Source organism: Corvus hawaiiensis, chromosome 5 (assembly GCF_020740725.1).
Source record: "Corvus hawaiiensis isolate bCorHaw1 chromosome 5, bCorHaw1.pri.cur, whole genome shotgun sequence".
NCBI lineage: Eukaryota > Metazoa > Chordata > Aves > Passeriformes > Corvidae > Corvus > Corvus hawaiiensis.
The window spans coordinates 47,525,127-47,530,865 of record NC_063217.1 but is presented as its reverse complement, the minus strand read 5'-3'; the positions used below and the strand labels follow the sequence as shown (position 1 = coordinate 47,530,865).

Genomic DNA, 5,739 nt, shown 5'->3' with positions numbered 1-5,739 from the left:
CCTGTGCACAAAGGACTTTCAGCTTCTGCGGTCTGAAACTGTGACACAAAGGTTTGCTGTGAAACAGAAACTGAGCCAGTCACAAGGCTCTCAGTGCCCAAGAGAGCACATCACTCATTCTCCTTACTCTCCCACTGCAGTGGCTTATAATTAGCACAGTCCAAGTAATAAAGCAGTGTCAGATTGCCAGCAGGCTTCTGGAAACTATTTATGGGCCAGACCACACAACTAACTGCCCTTCCTTCACTCAGTCTGATGTTAAACTCACCCCACGTCATTTGTCATTTCAGCAGACCAACACAAAAGTCATGCGTTTGGCATCTTAGCAGGATGTTAGAAAGCGAGGGAGCTGGAAAGAAATAGAACCCTTTTTACTAGGTGTCCAGGAGTCACAACAGCAAGGGCCGTCACCCAAGATGTCATGGGAGGGAGGGCTGACGACCCTCTGTAGTTCCCTCTCACAATCTGGTATAATACTTCCTTCAGGATGGTCATTTTACCCATGGAATGTCTTCCCCAGTCATCCTAGGAAATGGCCATCACTCAAGCCTGACCCACAGGCAAGGGAACAGACTCCAGGGCAACACCCTGGCATGGGGAGGAACCGACCCCTTGCCCAGTTTATGTCTTTCCTTTATGTCTTTTATGTTTAGACAGCAGCTGAACAGAATGGTTGAAAATACCTGATGGCATTTTGTGGTGCCTCTGATCTTCTTACATCCCTCTTTACTTGCTTGCCAGGTGGGAGACACTATAAGGAGAGGCAAGGGAAAGTAACTTAAGTGCTGAGCTCCCACACTAAAATGGGCCATGCCCATAACTCAGGGAATCAACTTCCCAACCCCTCATGTCTAAGGCACACCCCATGGCCTATTTATTTGCTCCTCACACCTTCCCATTCTGACTGAAAGCTTGAGTTGCCACCTGGAAAAGACTTTCTGAGAAAAGACCTTCTGGGCCACTGGGAAGCACCTGGGGACAGTGAAGCTCCAGATGGCATTGTTCATGAAATTGTCCTGGCTGAGACCCTGATATTCCGTTCCTCTTCCTGACACAGAATTGACATACATGCAGTGTTGAACCATCATGGACCACCAGCCTCACCTGATACATGCAGAGAGATGCATGTCCCTGCTCATCCCTTGAGGGATGCAGAAAATTGCACCTTGCAAGAAAATTGCATTCCCTTGCTTTGGAAATGCTGCTTAATCCTGTTTGCTTTGTGTGAAACTCCTTACCAAAGAAAAGGCCTAAAATGAATTAACTAAAAGAAATCAAAGGCTCTAATGTCTAATATCTCAGGTACCCATAATGCAGGCTGGCATGTGTACTTAATGGTTTTCAAAAGTATCAGAAAAGGAAAAGCCACAGGGCTGATATCATTAAAGACAATAAATCCATCCTAGGAAAGACAACAAATTTAATCTGGTTCTAACATTTCTGATTAGCTTTCCTCCTTATGAACACTTTGATTATTTGAACCCTGCCCTTTTACTTACTGATTATTTAATGCCATTAATACTCATTTCAACTTTGCCGTGGAGAGCAACTTTTCATTTGCTTTTACAAGCAGAAAGATGATGTCTGCTCTAATCAAAAGATGCACTCCAGGCATGTGAAATACGGTACCACAATGTGTATTACAAGGATCAGTGATAAATTACATGAACTCCTTATTCCCAGGAGGGATTTATTACTGAGGTAAAAGGAACAAATGGTTATAGCAAGAGATGGTTTGTTTTCTCTTGCTGATTTATGCAAAAGGTCTGTTCCGGCACTCACTTAAATGAAAGTGTTAAGGAAAATACAGTGTCACATGAATTCATATAGAGAAAAGCTGTGCTGCATATAGAAGGGATGCTAACAATGCTGTTTCAATCATTTGGTTCAGTTAGTTGCTTCCACCAAAAAAAAAAAAAAAGTTGGATTGTTAAATGTGGAGAGAAATCGAAGGAACAATATAAAAAAAAGCCACAAAGAAAAAAAAAGTATACATTTAAAAAGCAAAGGAAAAAAGAATGGATTAAAAGTTACTCTAACAAACTTCTACTTCATCATGACATTTTTCACTTCCTTGTCTCATCTTTAAGAGCTTTTCATTATCATTCCAATCAAGTTGCAAGCGAAGAGCAAAGATTCACCATAACCTGGCAAATCACTGCCTGATTTCCTCCCCTTGTCATTGTTGTTCTCAGCAGGGCTTGAACAAGAGCATTGATGCCTTTGGTTAAGACCTCTACAGCCTTTATTCCCACCACGGATCCCCAGAAGAAATCCAACCTCTCCCTCAGCTGCCTTGCAGATGTAGGCAATGCTTCAGGGCAGTACTGGTTGTTGGATGCATCTGCCTGAAGTGCAGCAGACAGGTCAGCTAACACATCATGCACAAATACAGCAGGCTTTTAACATCTTGAAGAGATCACACCTACTTGTAACTTTGACTGGGGAACATCAAAAATCCATTTTTATTAGGCTCAATAGGAGAACTGTCACATGTGGCAGGGAAAATCAGCATATGACTTCTGTTCCATCTCTCCTTGAGCCTTCGTATACCTTTCTGAGCCAGCCTGTATTTTTGCAGTGTACCTCATCATTTTCTAAATACTGGACTGGACATTCACCTAGGAAGCCATTCCTGGCTCCCTGCCATCATTTTGCAGTAATGAACTCTTGCATAGGAAGTTGCCTCAGCCTCAGGCTGAGGTCTCTCCTGGAGTAAATTCTGCCTGTCTCTTAGATGACATCAATCATTCATAGCCTTGTCCTGCTCCGAGCATCTGCTTCCCATTCTCTTCCTTAGTTTCCTCCTGATTAATTGATGAAATTGTTAAGTGCGGTTGCCTCGGAAACTGTCATTTCCTTAAGCATTTTTGGCCCCCTTTATGGTAGAAAGCAGGAAATCTTCACAGGAACCCTGAAGGGACAGAAAGGTTGAATAGGACCCACCCTTCACCAGGACAACACTACGACACCAAAATAAATCCTGGCTGTTCCCAGGCTGCCATGGTGTCTAAGGGCAGAGAACACAAGGAGGGGAAGAACCATGTGCTTTTCCTGTCATACCCAACATCCAAGTGACAAATACACCATTCTCCAGGCAGTTTTCCCTCAGACATCATCTACAACAGCTCTCAAACTCCTACCCTTGGCATCATATGGGCAGCATGAATGCTGGTGCAAGTGGGCAACATTGCACTACTACTGCCTGCCCTCTTCCATTTCCACTGGTCAGTCCTGAACTCCCTGAACTCCTCTTCTCAATGCTCTGGGGCAGCCTGCATGTGACCAGCACCTGAAACAGGAAAGGCACCACCAGGAGAGATGCAGATGATGTGAGCACAACAGCATGGCAACTTCTCTGGGAGCCCATGGCAATGCTTCCTCTTCCAAACAAACCCTAGCGCCAGCACAGTGATGGTTTGCAAAGAGGAGCTGGGAGCTGAGACAAGGGTGATATTAAAGGCCATCTTCACCTGCAAAGCTAGGAAAGAGGCCCTGGAGAGCCTGAGCCTCAGGTCTGTAGTGTTTTTCTCACTCTCCAACACTCACGCATCATGCTTACTGCAAGGTCCAGGCTGCACCAAGAGGAGTCTGCAGTATGAGTCAAATTCTGCTTCCCGGGCTTGCCAGGGGACCCATCCCATCCGACCTTTGCAAAGGCACCAGGCATACCTGCCCAGTGCTGAAGAATGAGCACAGAGTTTACAGACCTGGTGAGATAACAGACAACATGGGGACTCTATCATCAAACTTGGTTTGTGGGCAAGGCTCATTACAAGAGAGCAGTTGAGACAAAACGCGAAGACAACTGTCTCGTGGCAGAACTTCGTAACTCGGGAGAAGCCTGGTGAACCACAGTACTTCCTCTGGATGCATTCTGGCTTCACTCCTGCATGAGACAATGCACCACCAATGTCGGGAAGACCCTAGAGCAGATGCAAGCTGGGGACCCTCTCCCCTTTAGCACAAAAGGGAGGAGCTTTCACTCTCTTCATCTCACTGCTACAATTGAAAGCTATTAGAGCCAGTGCTTTTCTGCCATCCTTCTTTTTCAGAAGTGTTTGTTGATCACTGACAGGGCTCATGATACGTTGTTTTACTAGGCTGACTCTCTCTGCTTTTATCTGCCTGAAGGAAAGAGCAAACAGCATTCTGGCAGAATAGAGATGCTTATGGTCCCATTAGCTTTCACTCACAGCAGCAGAATAATCATTAAATATGGGGCTTACTTTCTACTTGACATTAAAAAGTAAGCGCTACAACCACCAGAGGATGATGAGAGATGATACAAGATAGCAAAATCATTGAATTTTGGTATTAGTCAGCAAATCACAGAATGGGTCAGGTTGGAAAGGACCACAGTGGGTCATCTGGTCCAACCTCCCTGCTCAAACAGGGCCATCCCAGAGCACATGGCACAGGGTTGTGTCCAGACAGTTCTCCAATGAGGGAGACTCCACAACCTCTCTGGGCAATGTTCCACCTGCACAGGAAAGAAGTTCTTCCTCATGTTCCAGTGGAAATTCCTGTGCATCACTTTCTGCCCGCTGCTTCTTGTCCTGTGGCTCAGCACCACTGACAAGAGCCTGGCTCCATCCTCTCAGATGTCCCTCAACAACTGTTCTTTCCCAAGCAGACACACAAAGCGCTGCATGCACTGGTCCAACCATGGGAGACCTCTAGATGAGTCTCAGAAGGCACAAGCACTGATAAGGTCATGGCTGTGCATGGGAGGTGGCTTGTACCAGGGCCAAAATCAACTATTACAACTCTCAGGAGCAGCTCAAAATCAGTGGAGAGGGGCCTTATTCCCCTTTCAAGGGAAGTCAAATTAAGTAGCCTGGTGTATGCAGAGGGAGTCCTGGCACGAGAACCAGGAGTTCAAATTTCTAGTTTTGCCACTCACCTTGGTAGTCTTGGTCTCTTCTTGCAGTCTCTTCTCTGGCTCAATCTTTGGGCAGGCACTGCATCCCACTCAGCATATTTACTCCCCATGGCACTCTGAACACCGAGACACTGAACCTACTGTAAACTGAAAACAAATAGGAAAATACATGCCAGAGATCCCCTAATGCCCAGCAGCAGTTAAGTGCCCAGCCTAGGGGACAGAGGCTTGCTGAAGGAAAGAACCTGCCTAGTATAGAGGAACAAATCCATGAGAATGCTTTAATGAGGATTTCAGTAGATACAAATTGTTTCCTGGGCAATGCCTAATGACAGCTAATAGGGACCCCTGAAACAACTCACAGCACCTTCTTATTTCCTGTGGCCTGTAATCACAGTGTCCAGCTGTTATTTTCATCCTTCTAAGTAATACAATGGACAATTGCATTCACATTTCCACTTTCTTGCCAGAGATGTCACCAGTCCAGGGTTTTTTCCTATTAACATAGAAAAGCAAGATTTCTTCCCCCCTCATTGCTTCAGTTCTCAACTAGCGTAAAGAGGCAGAATCTAGTGAAAAGTTTATTAGCTAACCTCTCTCGAGAATCAACTTAGCCTAGTTATGCATGATAAAGCTTTACTTCTTTTATTTTTCCTTAAATTAAAAAAAAAGATAGGAAAGTGAGTTGTTTTAAATTTATGAGCTGATGTGACAGTGAGTAATGGTGAATCACTGTTTAATATTTTAGTCAACCATCCGCAAGGTGAGCTGTACTCCCTTTCACATTGCTAGAGCTAAGAAGTCACTTCAAATTTCATTAATAGAATCAGTCTTGCATCAACCCCAAAAAGCTG

At 44.9% G+C, this 5,739-nt stretch overlaps 1 long non-coding RNA gene across 1 annotated transcript; it reads right to left on the bottom strand.

Moving 5' to 3' along the window:
- Positions 1-284: 284 nt before the first annotated feature.
- LOC125325922 lies at positions 285-5,007 on the bottom strand. The gene is made up of 3 exons (XR_007203610.1): positions 4,907-5,007; positions 684-751; positions 285-349 (listed from the first exon to the last, which is right to left on the bottom strand). It is a non-coding gene; the product is annotated as an uncharacterized LOC125325922 (long non-coding RNA).
- Positions 5,008-5,739: the final 732 nt, after the last annotated feature.